We start from the raw sequence: 17,600 nt of genomic DNA on the forward strand, positions 1-17,600 counted from the left end.
TAAGACCCTTATTCTTGGCTGCTGAAATTTCTATATTATTTTAAAAATCAAGATTACTAGGGAGATGTTATGGGGAAGTCCGAAAATTCAAGTTCTGAAGGAAACAAATAAACCAAAAAACAACTTGGAGGTAGCACTATCATTTTCTTCTGTGAATATCCAAAGAAGTTTTAGATAAAAAGACTGCCCAGCACTATTGAAAATATATTCTCTATTTACCATTATGGTTGGAGAGCAGCAACTCTGATATACCCATGGTACTAGATAGATCCAGCAGAGTTAGGTAAGCTCTGGCCTCCAGTAGCTTAGAGGTAGCTTTTAAAATGTTCGTCCTGTCCCTCCCCCATACCAAGTACTGTCCTTGCTGATTCTCTCTAACTGCATAATGACTGAGTAGCCGTAAGATGTTCTTCCTCGGTCTTGGTGTTTTGTCACTGGCTGTTACCTGGTAGAATATGATTAGCTCTGTATCTGAGCATGGTGTCCAAGAAAGAAGGTGGCCTTGGGTCTGTTGGCTTTTTCGGGGGCCACTTTTTCTGTCTGTGACAACAAAAAAAAGAGGACCCCCTTTGTGTTGTTTTGTATATTGCATTGTGCTTCCAAGTAACAGGCACAGGAAACTTACTCAGCTGGTTAAGATGGGCAGATTGGGGCCATATGTGTAGAGGTGTCATCTGAAAAAAAAGAAATGAGTTAAAAATGGCATTCCTTCCTGCTTTCAGTGCCGTAACTACTACCTAATCGCTGTTCCTATTTTATGGCATTTTTGTAAACTGATTCTGGAGGAAATATCTGAGTTTACATAATCAAAAGTGAGGCAAAGGGCTTTCTGAAATCTTTCTAAATCAACCTCTCAGATATTTCTCTGTCTCTGTCTGTCTCTAGACTTAGAAAATATAAAAAGCAGGAGCTGGGTAGAGCAGGAAGTCCTCTGTGGTCCTAATCTGTTCATTTTAGGAAACATTCATGTAATCATGCCGGCCAGAGGCATAAGAACTCCTCTTCTCCTGGTGAAAACCTTACAAGTGATGATGCAGCTGGAAAGAGCTCTAGATCAAAATACTCTTTGTTATCGGGGGCTTGCTCCCAAAGTTCTCTTCTCCTTTGTTAACTTAAACCCATTTTCTGAGGAATGAGCCTCTTGGCCCTTCTGTAGACTTTGCTTTTCTTTTTGTCTACCTTCCCAGATATGTAAGATTCTTTTTCTCCAGGGTCTTTTTCCCATTTATCCCTGAACTGTTCTTGCCTGTGCTCAGACCATGCCACACTGCAGTATTCTATTTAAAGCTGGCAGGGTTTTTGCCCTGTTGTTAGTGTGAAGGACTCTAAGCTCAATTTGCATCCTAAGTGGTAGCTGCCGGCAAGTTGATTCAGCTAAGAGCAATGCAAATGTAAAGGACACTTTTACCCAAGATCACAAGGTGTCCTCTTACTCTCTGATGTGTATTTATTAAAGACGTTTCTGTGACTCTTCTTTTATTCTGGACATTAAAGTTACCTCCCCTCCCTACTTTTTCTCTTTTCTCCCTTTTTAAAAGTACCGTCTTTGAGCATCTTCAATATTCCAAGCACTGTGCTGAGCTTTTTATAGTAGGATTTTAACATAGCCCAAGTCTGCTAAGTGGGTGTTGTTATTCCCATTTTCAAATAATGAAACTGAGCAACAGAGGCCCAGAGGTGTTACTGATTTGCCAAGGTCACCCCTGCAGTCAAGGCAAGGGCTTGTCTTCAAACTTCGGACTCACCAGGGTCACTTCCACTAGGAAATTCTGCATTGCCTCATTTTTCTTTGACCATGAGCTCTACTGTTATGGGGATGGTCACAACGGTTTTATCTTTGTGTGTAACTGCATTTCCATCTGGGGTCAAATCCTTTGCAAGGATAATTTGAAAGTGTGTATAGGGGTTATATATGAAGAAAAGCATGGATGGAGTTGGAATAACCACAAAAAAAGTGGGTTTATTGTTTTTTTTTTCAATATGGAATTCTGAGTTTTCTAACCAACGGCTTATCTCTCAAATCTCTCTCATCTACATGTGGATTTCTTTCTATATTTTTAGACTTGTTAGAACCAACTGAAATCCCCTTTCCATTAGAGCAGTCTGAAAGTTTTCTAGATTAATCTTCCTATTGACAAATGAGGCCACAGAGAGAATAATCTACATAGGAAGAGTTTACAGGAATGGCAATTTAGTTAGAAGAAGAAGTCAGAGAACATGTTTTATTTTTTAATTTAATCTTTATTGTATTTTTTCCGTTACCACTTAGTCCTCCTATACCCCTCTCCCCTGAGCAATTACCACACTGTTGTCCATGTTCGTGAGTCCTATTTCCTTTTTTGCTCAGTCCCTGTACCCTGAACCCTCCTCCCACCCCCAGCTGTCATCCAGTTCTCTATCTATGAGTCTGTCCCCATTTTCCTTGTTTGTTCATTACATCCCACATATGAGTGAAATCTTATGGTATTTGTCTTTCTCTGACTGGCTTATTTCACTTAGCGTAATGTTCTCCAGGTCCATCCACACTGTCACAAAAGGTAAAATTTTCTTCTTTTTTTTACAGCTGAGTAGTATTCCTTTGTGTAAATGTCCTATAGTTGTTTTATCCACTTATCTACTGATAGACATTTGGGCTGCTTCCATATCTTGCTGATTACAAATAATGCTGCAGTGAACATACGGGTGTTTATGTTCTTTGAAATTAGTGTTTTGGGTTTTTTCAGATATATTCCCAGAAGTGGGATTGCTAGGTTGAAAGACAGATCCATTTTTAATTTTTTGAGGTATTTCCATACTGCTCTCCACAGTGGCTGCACCAGTCTGCATTCAGACTGGTGCAAAACACAGTGCAAAAGGGTTCTCCTTTTTCCACATTCTCACCAACATGTATTGTTTGTTGATGTATTGATGACAGCTATTCTCATTGTGGTTTTAATTTGCATTTCTCTGATGAGTAGTGATGTTGAGCATCTTTTCATATGTCTATTGGCCATCTGTATGTCCTCTTTGGAGAAGTGTCTATTCAGGTCCTTTACCCATTTTTAAATTGGATTGGTTGTTTTTCTGGTGTTGAGTTTTATAAGTTCTTTATACATTTTGGGTATTAGTCCCTTATCAGATGAATTGGTGGATATGTTCTCCTATTCTTTGGGTTGTCTTTTTATCTTGTTGATGATTTTTTTTTGCTGTGCAAAAACTTTTTAGTTTGATGTAGTCCCATTTGTTTATATTTTCTTTTGTTTCCCTTGCTTTGAGCAATGTCAGAAATTTCGCTATGCTATGTTTTCTTCTACAATTTTTATGCTTTCTGGTTTAACATTTAAGTCTTTGATTCATTTTGAATTTATTCTTGTGTGTGGTATAAGAAGGTGGTCTAGTTTCATTTTCCAGCATGTATCTGTCCAATTTTCCAAACACCATTTACTGAATAAGCTATCATTAGACCATTGTATGTACTTGCTTTCTCTGTCAAATATTAATTGATTGTAAAGGTGTGGGTGTATTTCTGGGCTCTCTATTCTGCTCCTTTGATCTGTGTGTCTGTTTTTATACCATTACCATGCTGTTTTTATTACTAAGCCTTATAGTATAGTTTGATATTAGGTAGTGTGATTCCTCCAACTTCATTCTTTCTCAGGATCGCTCTTCCTATACTTTCATATATATTTTTGAAGCATTTATTTTAGTTCTGTGAAATATGTCACTGGAATCTTGACAGGAATTGCACTGAATCTATAGATTGCTTTTGATAGTATAGACATTTTAATGATGTTAAGACACCGAAGAAATTGAAGATGATATGAATAAGTGGAAGCACATACTGTGTTCACGAACAGAGAACATGTTTTAAGATAACCACTCTGTTCTCAGTTTCCTTGGCTGTAAAATGGGAATAACAACAGAACCTATGCCACAGGAAAAAAATATTTATTACAGGAAAAGCACTGAAGATAGTGCCTAACATTAAGCCAGACCTCAATAAATGCCCTTAGCACATTATAGCTGTAGTTACTATTACTTAACGCTGCACTTTCATAGCAGACATTCTTTTCCCTTGGAATGTGTTGATTTGGGTTTATCTCAAAGGGAAGGACTAGTGGAGACACAAGAGAAGTCCCATTAAAACCCACCACAATACCTTCTTGGCTCGGCCACTAGCCTTGGTTCTTACTATTTATTAATTTGCCTTAATGTACTGGCTGGTTATATTCTGGTAGCAATTAAGTTCTGTCTTCTTTCAGAAGCCTTTAAAAACCCATACTTGTATGGGTTTCTGTTTTTGCGTGTATTAAAGGCAGAGCAAATTTACTTTATTGCATGTAGCTTCTTCCAATAATTGATTCATTCTGCTTTTGAGTCCTCAGACAAGATGTTAATTGACTTTCTGCAGAGGTATTCCAGCACGTTCCAGTATAGACATGGTCTCTATTCTCATGGTGCCTTCAGTCTAGCAGAAGAGGTAAACATTACATAATTTTGCAAGTAAGCATATAGTTACCAATTGTGGTAAGTGCTATTTGGGAAAAGCACAAGGCCTTGAGGTCATATGTAAGGCAGAAAGGCAGATCCAATTTAGGTAGGGGGTTCAGGGAATGTTTAAGCTGAGAACTAAAGTATGATTCAGAAATTAGTGAGAGCTGAAGGCATCTCATGTAGAAGGGACAATCGGTACAAAGCCTAGAGATTTAAAATAGAAAGATTTAAGGAATGGAAAGATGCCTGTGGCTGGCATGTAGGGAGCAAGAGGAAGTGTGACAAAAGTGTGAGTGGAACCTGCAGTTTACTTTAGAATGCACCAAGACCAAGAAAGATTAAAGCTAGGATAGAGGTTTGGATAAATGGGTAGATATATAATAAAGCAAGTAGAAAATGGTGAAGTCCAGGTGGTCAGTCAATGGAGTCACTGTAATTTTGTTTTCAACTTTGTTTGTTTGGAAAATTTCATAATAAAATGTTAGAACAAAGGTACTTAGGAACCCAATCACATTGAATTTTGTTGAACGTAAGGAGTTTGGACTTTATTCAAAGATGTATCGAAAGCCATTAAAAGATTCTGATCAGGAGAAAATATGATCAGGTTAGTTCTTTCAAAGCTCAGACTGGCTCCTTTATAGGGTGGGATCATGGGGCTGAGCAGCAAGAGAAGAGCAGTGAAAGCAAGAGGGCAATTAGCAGATTGTAGTTGTACTCTTGGCTAGTGGCAGCAGTGAAGATAGGGAGAATTAGTTATGTTAAGAGATACATTGTAGAAGGAGAATGGATAGGACTTACTCCATATGACAGCTTGGATGGAAATGGAGAAGTAGATGGAGATAGTGTCAAGAAAGTCTCCCAGGATTGTGCCCTAAGAATGGATGCCTAATGGGGCATTTCACCAAAACTGGAAACAGACTTTGGAAGTTGATTAGTTTGAGGGGTATGTGAGACATCTTGTCTCACAGTGTGACTCTCAGGTAAGTAGTTGGATATCTGTGTCTGAAGCTCAGAAGAAAGATCTGGACTAGATATACAATTTGGGACATCACACATATTAAAACTACTTAAAACTCTGAAGAGATGAGATGATTGGGAGAACAGCACCCATGGCAGAATTTGAGTCAATGAGTGAAAAATTACCAGGAAACTGATTTTGGCTTGGTATGAAGAAATTGTAACAAAAAGTACCTTCAATAGAATGGCTTATTAAGCGCAATTAACCACACACTGAAAGTATTCAAACAACACAATGTGTCCATTTCTCAGCAATGTGATAGATTGTGAAGAGTCCAGTCTTGGTTTGGTTGAATTTAGAGGGTCTCTAAACTTGAGATCTGTGTGATCCGTGAAATGTTATAGCTTTGTGGGTGTTATAAGAATAAGAGCAAGGAAGTAAAATTCGCTGCTCCCCACCCCAACACACACACGTTCATGGAAGAGAGAAGCTATGATGAATAACACTGGAAAGGTACATAAAAAGGGCTTTTGAAATGGGGAGACACTGCAAAAATAAATGGAGGCAGTGTGATGATGGAGAGCTGCCTTGTAGTTCCTTAAGTTGCTTTATATATTTGTATGCAAATACCAGGTCAGAATAGTGTTTCCAATGCATATGGATGAATGTTTGAGTTCTCCGCTGTTCTCAGAAAAATATGAAATGGAAGGTGGGCAGAAGCTGCTGAATGCTATTGTAAATGACCTTTCTGGAGATGGGAAATGTTCTGCTACTAAACGTAATAACCAGAGTGCATTGAAAATCACTAGCAAGTATTCATTATTAGCATCCAGGTCCCCAGGGGCAATCCCAAGCCCTTTATGAGGGCTGGTCAGAAACTTACCAATGAACCTGGGGTGAATAATATTAGGCCAGTCCTGTCAAAATATTGGTAATGCTCTCTGAAAAGAGCACAGCTATAGATTGACATTCCTAGTCTCTGGCATTTGCATTTACGATGAAATGAAGGGTCCAATTTACACACTTAGCTTAGGGTAGAGAACAAAGATTTCTTGAGGACTGTATGCATTCCAGGCATTTTCCTAAGTGTTTCTTGTGAGTTGGCTCATTTAACCATTATCCTTAGGCCTGAAAGAATGGTTGCATGAGCCCTATTTTTCAAAATCAGAAAATTTGAGGTTTGGCGGAGCAAAGAAAATTGTGTCAAGGGGCCATACTTAGAAGTGACAAAACCAGATTGGAACCCAGGACTGCCTGGATTGCAGGCATGTGCCCTTTGCCCATCCCTGCTGCCTCTTGTTGGATTTTAGGGGGGCAATGCAGATTGTGTTCTGTTCCCTACAACCAACCCCATCTCTTCCCAGTACCTCAGGGCACATGTCTGCACTGTACCCATTTGTCCCTTGGGGAAGGAGTAAATTCCTCCACCCAGCACCTGAATCTGTAGTTGATTTTACACTTGTAGATTTGTTCTACTCTGTAAGAAAAGAAGAGAAATATTTATGGACTTGAGCAATCAAAATGTGAAATTAGCTGGGTTTTTACAGCCTTCTCCATGTCCCTCATGCCCAGTGCAGTCCCCAGGCTGAGCTGAGATGGTCCCATTGGGCAACTAGGCACCCATTCTGAAGAGCTGATGGCCATAGGTAGAACTGCCTGGAGCAGAGCAAAGGCGTGGAACAGAGGCAGCTACATGGTGGCCGATGTTCTTTTGCACATAGATGTGGAGGCATCTGGGACCTCATTTTGGCCAGAGTAGCTGTCTAATGCTGCTCCCTGTACCCCCAAATAATGAGTTTGCTCTCACCAAGCTTATCATCTTTGCTACCAAATTTCCTTCTTTTGCCTGTCCAGTAGAGCTCTAGAACCAGGCTGAAAATCACTTCTGCCATACCATTTCTGACCTTACTATCCTATTGGGAGCACAGATTCTTTTTACAAGAATGCTGGGAGCTTTGTCTTAGATAATCTAGAAACCCTTGAATTCTTATGTTCCAAATTCATCATTGGAAGAGCTAGGAGTGATGCTTGTATGAAATTCATAGAAAACTAGTATTCATTTTTTTTGGAGAAGGGGACATGATGGGTAATAGAAAGAGATTGGTTTATAGAGTGGTGAGTCAGACTATGTTACGTGCTTTAGATGAAATGTGATTGCTTACAGCAAATGAAAAGAAGTGAAGGAGACTCTGGGCAAGGAGCAAAAAGGTGCACAGAGTCTACAGACCTGGAAGGCCGCCTATAGGCAGTTTTCTAGCCCAAGAAAAATGAGGTCTGCTAGAAAGATTGTGTCAAAGAGCAGCCTACCTCTGAGAGGATGCATTTCAGGGGTACTGGGCTTGGTGCTGGGGACGGACAGCCTCCTCCATCGTGCACTGCTGATTTTGCTGCTGTAAATCCATGTTTAGAACTGAATCTGAAGAGGTTGAAGAATGACAGGCAACCCCTTCCTCTTAGTGGCAGGAGATCAGCTTTGTGACCCTCAAGAGATGCAGTGTGCAGAAGGTGAGAAAGCTGGAAATGGAATATTGCAGCCAGAGGCTGAGCAGCACTTGCAGGTGGTCTGAAAGCCAGAATTCTCGAATCCCTAAGTACAACAGGCACCAGGAATTGTTTCACTGACAAGTGTTTTACTGAAATGGAGAGCTGCACAAAAAACTGAGTAAGCAAAGGGTAACTTTGCTTATGAAACTTAGCAGAAGGGAAGTTGGGGCCAGGACACCCAACGCAGGAGGTCTGTTGCTTCACAACAGCTGCCTTGTTATCATTCGCCTTTCTCCTTTATGTCTTGTATGTTTTTATAAGATAAATAATACATAAATGCCTTTTTTTTACTTGAAAGGATTTGAGCATTATACAAGTAGATGAAATAAATTATGAATCACCCTCTATTCCCACACCCACCCTGCTTCCCTGCCCAGGGGCCACCATTGTCAGTAGTGGGGTATGCATCCTTAGGGCCACCTTTTTGTATTCATTCATTTAAATATACACAAACAGATATACATTGGGGGAGGGATGGTTTCCCTGTGTAACTGAATACACACCATGTGTTTGCACTTTGTTTTTTTCCTCCCACTCAATGGTAGAAGTCAGAAAGATCTTTCATGTTGGGATACCTACATCCTCCTTCCTTCTAATGGCTGCATAGTTCCCATGCTATGACTGTACCATAGTTTCTTTAGTAATCTTCTTGTGGGTGGATGGAAAAGAGGTTCTAGCTTTTTATATTACATAGGATACTGCATTGATTATTTATGCATATATGCTTTTGTTCAAATGTCCTCCTTCCTGATTTTATCATCTTTAAAATCATAACATAGCTTCTCATTTCTTAGCAAAATGGCAAGAAGGTGTCTCTGGTCCTCTATTTATTCTCTAAGTAGCCTTTGATAAGTCATTCAACCTCATGAACTTGAATTTTCAGATGTAGAACATGGGAATACCTTGCATGTCTATGTACATGTGCATGATACTGCCTATACCAAAACCATTGCAGATGTCAGTGTTAATAACAAATAATGGTGATTTCTGGCCCTTGTGGAAGGCTTACTCTGTGCCAGGGATGGACTTGGGGCTTTAAAGGATGTTTTCCATTTAATCCTCCCAACTCAATAGGTTGATACTGGCCTATACCTCTTTAAGTGAAAAGTTGAAGCAGAAGGAGCCCTGGCTGGTGTAGCTAAGTGGATTGAGGGTGGGCCTACGAACCAAAGGATTGTGGTTCGATTCCCAGTCAGGGCACATGCCTGGCTTGCAGGCCAGTTCCCAGGGGACGCACGAGAGGCAACCATATATTGATGTTTCTCTCCCTCTCTCCTTCCCTTCCCATCTAAAGATGAAGAAATAAAATATTTTTTTTAAAGTTGAAGCAGAGGCAAGTGAGTTCTTGTCCAAGGTTACCCAGCAGTGAATACAGCAGAACAGAACTCGCTCCCAGTTCTGTATCATTGTCAAGCCCATGTTCCTGGACTCTGCAGCAGGTCCTGGACCTGCTGACCAGCCCTCATAAAGGGCATATGTGGACATGCCTGTTTAAAACAAAAGTCATGATGTTGACACAGAGCAAAGACTTTTTATTTTCATAAACAATGTCTTTTTGAATCAATACCATTACAAAGGGTCCAATTTTTATCAAGACTTTGAAAATGAATGGAGGGAATGCAGTATTCTAAGCACTTATGTGGATTATATTCTAAGTAGGTATTTCTTCCAGTCCTGCCACCGTATTTAATCATATTTACTCTCTGGGCTTCAGTTTCTAATCTAATAAAATGAAATTGAAGAAGGGAATGGGCAGGCATGCTAATGGGCAGGCTTTCTGGTTGGAAGTTTCTGTGATGCACTACATCTATATTTGTGACCATAGATAGATCTCCTTGGTGTGTTCTGATGGTGTGTTCAGAGGCAAGTTGGAGGGACACAGGCATAGGTTTTAAATAGTTCCAGGATTTCAGGCCTGGCTGTCCTTACTGATGGATCAGATCAATTTTCTGGTTAGAAGGCTCTGGTGCAGCCAAGAGGTGGAACCAGAAAGGGAAGCATCTGCAGATGGAGGAGCCACTGCAGATGGAGGAGCTGGTCTGTCTGGGCAGTCTATGACTTTGAGAGGAGCCATTTAGCAAAGTTATTGGCAGGAATTGCCTTGCAGTATGAATGCTGGAGACTGTCCTGGGGTGGAGTGAATCAGGGATGTGGTAAAGGTGGCTGGTGGAACAAATAACCATCTGGTGAGCTGGGCACTGCTCATTTTGTGTCACTGAAAGGCAAGAGCAAATGCCAATAGGTGAGGCTGAGTGCTCAATGACATGATGTGACAGGCACAGTGGAATTTTTTCCTTGCTATTGTGTGCTTCATGAAGGGAGTTATAAACCCCATGTGATTTCTTCTTCAGAAATCAGGAAGGCTCCAATGTCTTCCACTGTTGTTTCCTTTCCAAAGTAGGAAAGGAAATTCATCAATTCAAACAAAGCCTATGGATAATATTTATTACCAGGTGCTATGCAGATTGTGCTGGGGACTATGGTGAAGTATAAGTTCTTGTTCTCAAGTATCTTCCCATCTATTTAGGCAGATGACATCTGGCCTTCTCAAAATATACTTCACCTTGTGACAGGCTGTGTGAGTCTTCTGTGTTGGCTTGTCAGTCATCCCAGGTGGCTGAGGTGGTAGAATCAGAGCCTGCTGGCTCTAGACCCACTTCCAGCAGTGTTGGCTCTGTGGTCTGAACCGATCGTGCTGCACCTCTCGTTGTTGTCTTTTTTCTACCCAAAATGTTTCCTTTGCATGGTTCAAATGAAACCCACTCACCTGGATTTAGGGTGCTTCCTCCTGTAGGTTGATGGAGGACCATGGAGCCACCACCAGCACATGAAACGTCCATTTGCACATGGCTAAAGACAGTGGTGATTTCATAGCATCCTGAGCATTCCACACCCATGAAGTAGGGACTGTGGCTGCATGCCAGACACTTCTTCAGTTTCCTGTTCTCCTCTTCTGGAGAGGGATGGATGAAGGAGATTTTTTGTGAGAGGTGTGGCCCTGTGGGGAGGTTGTCACTGCCAGAAACACTGATTGTTTTCTTTCCTATAAAATGTGGAAGGAGATGAGGCAACATGCCCCCTGCTAATGTGTTACTGGTTATATGTGAGAATTAAACAAATACAGAAGAATATCTCTCTTGTTCCATGCATTTGGGACCAATGGTCAACAGTACTTTGGAAAAGTTAAGGCAGAGAATTATAAAAAATGATATACCTATTTTTTCTGTACTTATTTTCATAATTGACTTTATTTATGGTCATAACTACTGATTTCTTGTATCTTTTCTATTACCATTTACCCCCCTTATACCCTCCCCCACCTCCACCTCGGCCACCCATAGTCACCACACTGTTGTCTGTGTCCATGAGTCCTTTTTTTCTTTTCACTGGATCCCTCCACTCCTCAGGCCCCTCCAAGAGCTGTCTGCCTGCTCTTTTAACTATGAGTCTGCCTGTATTTTTCTCATTTGTTCAGTTTGTTTGTTAGATTCCACATATGAGTGAAATCATATGGTGTTTGTCTTTCTCTGACTGACTTGAAGGGCTTTTGATGAATCAAGGCTTAATCCTTTAGTATGGGTTTGCTGATTGAGGGTTATGTTTTTGTTACACAAACCATACCCAGAATGGAAAAGACCATGTTTGATTTTGGTCATTGAGGTTGAGTGAGAGGGCAGACACCTGAGAAGCAATAGTACTACAGACCCATCTGGATTTCTATGGTTGTCCCCAGTCTTTTATCTCTCCTACATTTAATTCACAATTTTTGTCATCTTTTGAAAGCATTCAACTCAGCTTTCATGTGAAACAACTACTTTTTCTTTTTACACCATTCTTTTCCTCACCTTCCATGATGTTTAATTAAATGCAAAGTATAACTGAAATCAGGAGATTTGGGAACAAACACCCCAACTCTCAGCAAACATGCAGCTCCAACCAGAAGAATCTGAAGTACACCTAGGTATCAGAGATTGGCCTACTAATTAGAGTAGAGAGCATGCTATAGGCCTCTATTCCATTTAGAGGGAACAGAAGGCATTTTTTCATCCAGTGAGTCTTCCACTTAGAAGTCTGTTAAGACAGCCTCGGTTATAATTATAATGAGGAGGAAGAGCTCCCACATGCTGAGTGTTTGTTGTAAACTAGGAATTAGGTTAAGTCCTCTCTATATGTACTATATATGATATACTCTCTATTTATGTATGGTGTACTATATGTATATATAGATATAGACATGATAAGAGATACTTGAATACGTGTGTGTGTATCATTTAATCCTCATACCAACTATCAGAAGTATCTACAATTAAAGCTGAATTAAGTGAGACTTTTAGAACTGTTTTTACTGTTGTTTGTCCATCTTCTTATATACATACTGTGCCTTCCTGGCAAATAGCACACATTACATATTTATTAGGAAAATAAGGGAATAGATTTATATTTTACTGATGCTGAAACTAAGGCTTAGAGAATTTATGTAATCAGCAGACTCAGGACTTGAATGCATGCAGGTATGTCTGACACAAAAATGTATGTTCTTAAGAACAAACTTAGGTGTATTACAATAATTTTTTAACAAAGTTCTTGGTCATATATTTTGGATCCCATATTGCCCTATGAATAACTTTGTAACAGGATAAAAATTTGGTATCATCTCCACTTTGTACGGGTATGTAAATGTACTAGAACGGGGGTAAGGAAACTTCCTGTAAAGAGCTAAATAGTAAATATTTTAGGCTTGGCTGATCACACAGTCTGTCCCAACTACTACACTCTGCCATTGTGGCATGTGGGTCCAGCTGTGTTCTAGTAAAAGTCTTTTTGTGAAATCCACTGGTGGCCCATGAACATTATTTTGGAACCCAAAAGAAATTTTAAAAATGTTTTTCTTCCAAGTGAGTAGCTGCAGTCAGTGCTGGATGAAAGCTGAACTGAACAGGAATGACTTAGCAGGGAGAGACAGGCTTGTGGGACTCTGGCAGGTGGAGAGTCATGGCAAGAGCTTTCCTAAGGGAGAGTGGAGTCTTAGGTGGTGATTGGAGGCAAAAGGAGATAAGGAAAATGCTATGTTCTTTGAGTGAATGAGCTGTAGACAACAGATGTGACAAACTGTTTAATAGCCCATTGGAATCCCTGAATGTAACAATAGCTCTTTCAAGTAGTGTCTTGCAATTGTTCACTCAGTAGTCATTTAAAAACATTTATTATGTACTAGGCATCTTGCTAAAATAAACAGGAATACCATGAAAAAGAAGCAAACGTGTATACCCGCTCTCATAGAGCTTGTATTCTATTGAGAAGATACATGTTAAATAAACACAAACACAAGAATATGACTATATATGTTATTAAATACCACATCAGAAAAGCAAAGAGGTTATGAGAGAATAAAATATATGTTCACTAATGAAAACTTAGAGTATAAAGAAAAGTACAAAAAAGAAAATCACATTTATCTCTAACCCCAGACATGATCATTATAAATACTTTTTGATATATTTTCTTTCAGAGTGTGTGGGGGGAACTGGGGGAGGAGCAAGAAAGAAAAAGAAAGAGGATCAGTAATGGATGAATACTGGAATTATGTAAAATGATATTCTATCCATTATTTTGTTTTTGACTTGAGCACAATGCTGTGAGCATTTTTCTGTAATATCCTATAGTTAAACCAATCACCTAGTTTTAACAATCACCTAATGCAGGAAGTTTGGATTATTTTCAGTATTTTGCTGCTGTAATTATGTGGTAAATAACTGAATTAATCTAAATCATCTCTTTGGTTGTTTTCTTAGAACAAGTTTCTAACATCAAGGTTGCTAGGATAAAGAGTATGAACAATTAGTTTTCTAGATAATATTAAACAGTTGCCTTCTAAAAATGTTGTACCCAGTATTGCATTTACAGTTGCTCTGCTGTTTGCCCCCATTGTTTAGTCTATATTTTGCCTCTACTTTACACTGGCACTGATTTTCAGATTGTTGAAGTTCAGACCAGGGAACTTATGTGGGGTGAAGATTAGAAAAAAAGTCCATAAAGATCTAACCATGGAACTTGGCTTTGATCCCATTGCCCTTCTTTTGTCCCAAAGCCCCAGGTACTTTTACCTGTTCTGAGAGGGAGGCAAGCTCAGCTCTCAGCCTCTGCCATTAAACATGTGAATAGATTATTCTCTGGGATTTAGTGCCCATCTATATTTTTAAAAATGACATTCATGGTTCCAGGGCATCATTTGTAGATAAGTACATGGAACCTAGTGACCCAGAAATGTCCATTTTTCTCAAACTGGTGAGTAGGTAGCTTCAAAGAATAATGGACCCGGAATGGCTACAAGTATGGTGGGGAGGGAGGGTTCAAATTTTACATTTCTGAAACCTATGTTAACTTTTCTTTTGTTAATTCTATGTATGGTCAAATGCAATTTCAACACAGGCAAATCTGAGAAAACCAGACTCTGTCATTGGTGTTATAGTTCCAGCCATGTCTACTTTTCCCTAAAAATTGGGAGCATGATTTAATGGAAAAGGAAAGTGGAAATCTTACAAACCACTGCTGGGATTGCATTTTTAGTGCATGATTTTTAGTCCCTCTTCAAACTATAGTGGCTGTCTACATTTCAGCAGTCCTTGGGGATTGCAGTTGGGAGTCCATCTGTAGTTTCAGCTCACTGTGCTTGAGTATCTGCAGGCATTTTTCTCCCTCTGAAGTGTCTTGAGGCATTGAAATAAGAATACTGAGTTTTCTAAAAAATGTATGAAGTACAAAAATGATCCACAGATTAGGACCTACACGTTTAATAGATAAAATGTAAAAGGATGCGTGAGTAGTGGGTGGATGGATGGGCAGACAGTTGAATGGACAAAGATTTGTGGTGGTTTGTAGGAGATCCAGTTGCTTCCTCTGAGGACTAAAAGTGCCAAAGCAGCTTCTAGAAACATCAAGTTTAGAGTCATGATTTGGAATTATAACATTACAATCTACCCGTCCTCGCCTATCCCTCTGACTGGAGAGAGAGCAGGGCCGGAGGGACGGGGTGAAGCATTAATCAGGGCAGTGCAAACCCTCAGGGATGTGCTCCCAGGAAGTCAGTGGTGGTGCTAGTTTTCAAAAGGAAGACATGACAGAGGGAAGAAGAGTTCTCCTGGAACCCTGAGCTAACAGAAGAGATGGGGACATTTTGGTGCTTCCAGCTGACATCTCTTGCCATGACAAATGTCTCATTTCATTCTAGTTCTGTAGGATTAGCCTAGGTGATCCTACTACTAATGCGTATTGGGTTGGCCAGAAAGTTCATTTACTTTTTTTCATACAATGGCTTCAGTAGTGCTTTAGTAGTTGTCTTGTACTTCATTCAAAACAATTTTATTAGATTGTATTGTGACAGCTGTTACATCAGCATGCATGTTTTAAAAAAATGATCAAAACTGGTGAATTTTTATGCAGCCATTTTAATGTTGAAGATGGAAGAAAATACACATTTCCAGTGCATTATGCTTTATTATTTCAAGAAAGGTAAAAATGCAACTGAAACAGAAAGATTTTTGCAGTGTTAGGAGAAGTTGCTGTGACTGACTAAATGTGTCAAAAGTGGTTTGGGAAGTTTCTTGGTACTATTGACATTTTGGCCAAATAATTCTTTGCTGTGGGGCTGTCTTATTTATTGGAAGATGTTTAGCAGCACCCCTGGCCTTTACCCACTTGAAGTCAATAGTAGGAGATGACCAACATACTCAAAATATCCAAATCAACAAAGTTATTGGTGAAAGTGAAAAATGTGTATCTTTTATTTTATGGAAAAAAAAACTAAAAAAACTTTTTGACCAACCCAGTGCTATGCTTTGGACATGCTTTGGCGAGCTCTTATCTACTATGCATAATAAATTTGACCCTTGGTCACTTCCTAGGACCCCTTGCAGGGGCAGAGATCAGACACTTGCTAATGTCTCCCCAGGACCTGAAGAACTCTGCACCACGGTGAAAAGGCAGGGCAGAGCAATTTCAGTATCACACTGTGGCTGCCAACATGCTTACTCAGTCCCTAAGCTTTCTCAGCACAATTTGAGATGGAAATTTTCCAATCAGAATTTTTCCTACAAGTCTTAGAAACTTGGATTGGAGCCTGTTGTGCAGGCCAGTTTTTTTTTTCTTCTTCCAGTTACTTGACAAGCAGATTGTCTTTGAGTCACTCATATGGATGGCCTTGATCTAGACATTGGCACATGCTGAGACGGCATAAAACATTTTCCTCCTCTTGCTCGACCCTTTAAGAAGATCAGTCTGTTCACAATTTTCTCCTGTTTATAAACCTTAATGATTTTTGCCTGTCTCCTCATCTCCTGGGATTCTCCTAACTGATCTTCAAAGGAACCTGGATGACTTGGGCTGGGTCCTCCCCACCCTAGGCCATTCCTGCTTCCCTGCCCCCCTGCCCTACACATACTGTACCCTCTTCCCCAGGACCTACAGGGCCTGCTGCAAATCCACATTTTCCCATGAAGTTTTTCCTGAACTCCTCAAGTTCTTACCTCCTGACAATAATTCTGTTAGCTATAGGCATTATCCCCATTTCACAAACATGAAAACTAAGGGCCAAGTGCAGCCAGCCATCCAGAAAGAGGCAGACCTGGATATTGTTTTCCCAACAAGAAAGACTCTCTGAGAAGGCAGCCATCATGTTTTTGCTTCTCCTACAGAGGACAGTGCAGTGCTTGGCATACGGGTGCTTAGCAAATGGTTTTGAACTTGATTTGAGTTTGATAGTAGACTGCTAATGTCTCTGTTGTTAGGAGAACAGCCAGTTACATATTTTTTATTTGAGAATTTAAACCTGTAGATCCCTCTAAACAGGTTGAAGCCAGGTTCTCCTACCCCAACTACAGTTTAAAGATAGAGGGAAGATGTCCAGTGATGTGCTATATTATTTTTGCTATCACTTGGAAACTGACAGCTAATTAAAACCAGAGCCTATTATTTATCCTGTAATTCATTCGTTTATGGGTTTGTTCTTTTATTGTACTCTTTAAGCATCCCACAAGAATTGATTGAGCAGCTGAAACCTTATTTATGTGTATGAGTTGGTATATGATTATATGAGGTGGTATATGATGGTATGAAAAAATATATAAAAGTTTATTAACATTGGTTGTGGGGGAGGGGTGAAGCATGCAAAAATAAGACTACTAAAAAACTTAAAGATTGTCACATCAATGATAAAAAAAGGAATGAATTCCTCTTGTACAAATGTCTATGTATATACATAAAAATTCCTCATGTAAAATAGCTTCCAAAATATTGATGATGGTTATCTCAGATTGGTAGAGTTTTCAGTAATTTTTACTATTTATCTGTATATTTTCAATAATGTATGTCAGTTTTAAAATAAGTATATAATTGCATAATAAAGATGATTAAGCTGCCATTACAATAAAAAAATAACTCATGAGTGTGTACTGTGTGCAGAGAACTAGTCTCTGGATATCAATGTAGTAAATGTTCGCCTGAGTCCTTCCTTTTACTTTGAAGTCACATTAATAATTTTTCAAGTGAAAATCTGTTTGAACCTGGAAAAGTAATGATAAGTGGACATGTAACAAGAGTCCCTTTCAAGCTCTTACCTGTAGGTCAGATG

At 39.6% G+C, this 17,600-nt stretch overlaps 1 protein-coding gene across 6 annotated transcripts in view; it reads left to right on the forward strand.

Annotated features, from left to right (window-relative positions):
• PPP2R2B (protein phosphatase 2 regulatory subunit Bbeta) overlaps positions 1–17,600 on the forward strand; it is a 434,480-nt gene that overhangs the window by 144,710 nt on the left and 272,170 nt on the right. The gene's annotated exons all lie outside the window — the stretch shown is intronic.

This window comes from Sturnira hondurensis, unplaced genomic scaffold (assembly GCF_014824575.4).
Source record: "Sturnira hondurensis isolate 20B ecotype Veracruz unplaced genomic scaffold, ASM1482457v3 Scaffold0004152, whole genome shotgun sequence".
NCBI lineage: Eukaryota > Metazoa > Chordata > Mammalia > Chiroptera > Phyllostomidae > Sturnira > Sturnira hondurensis.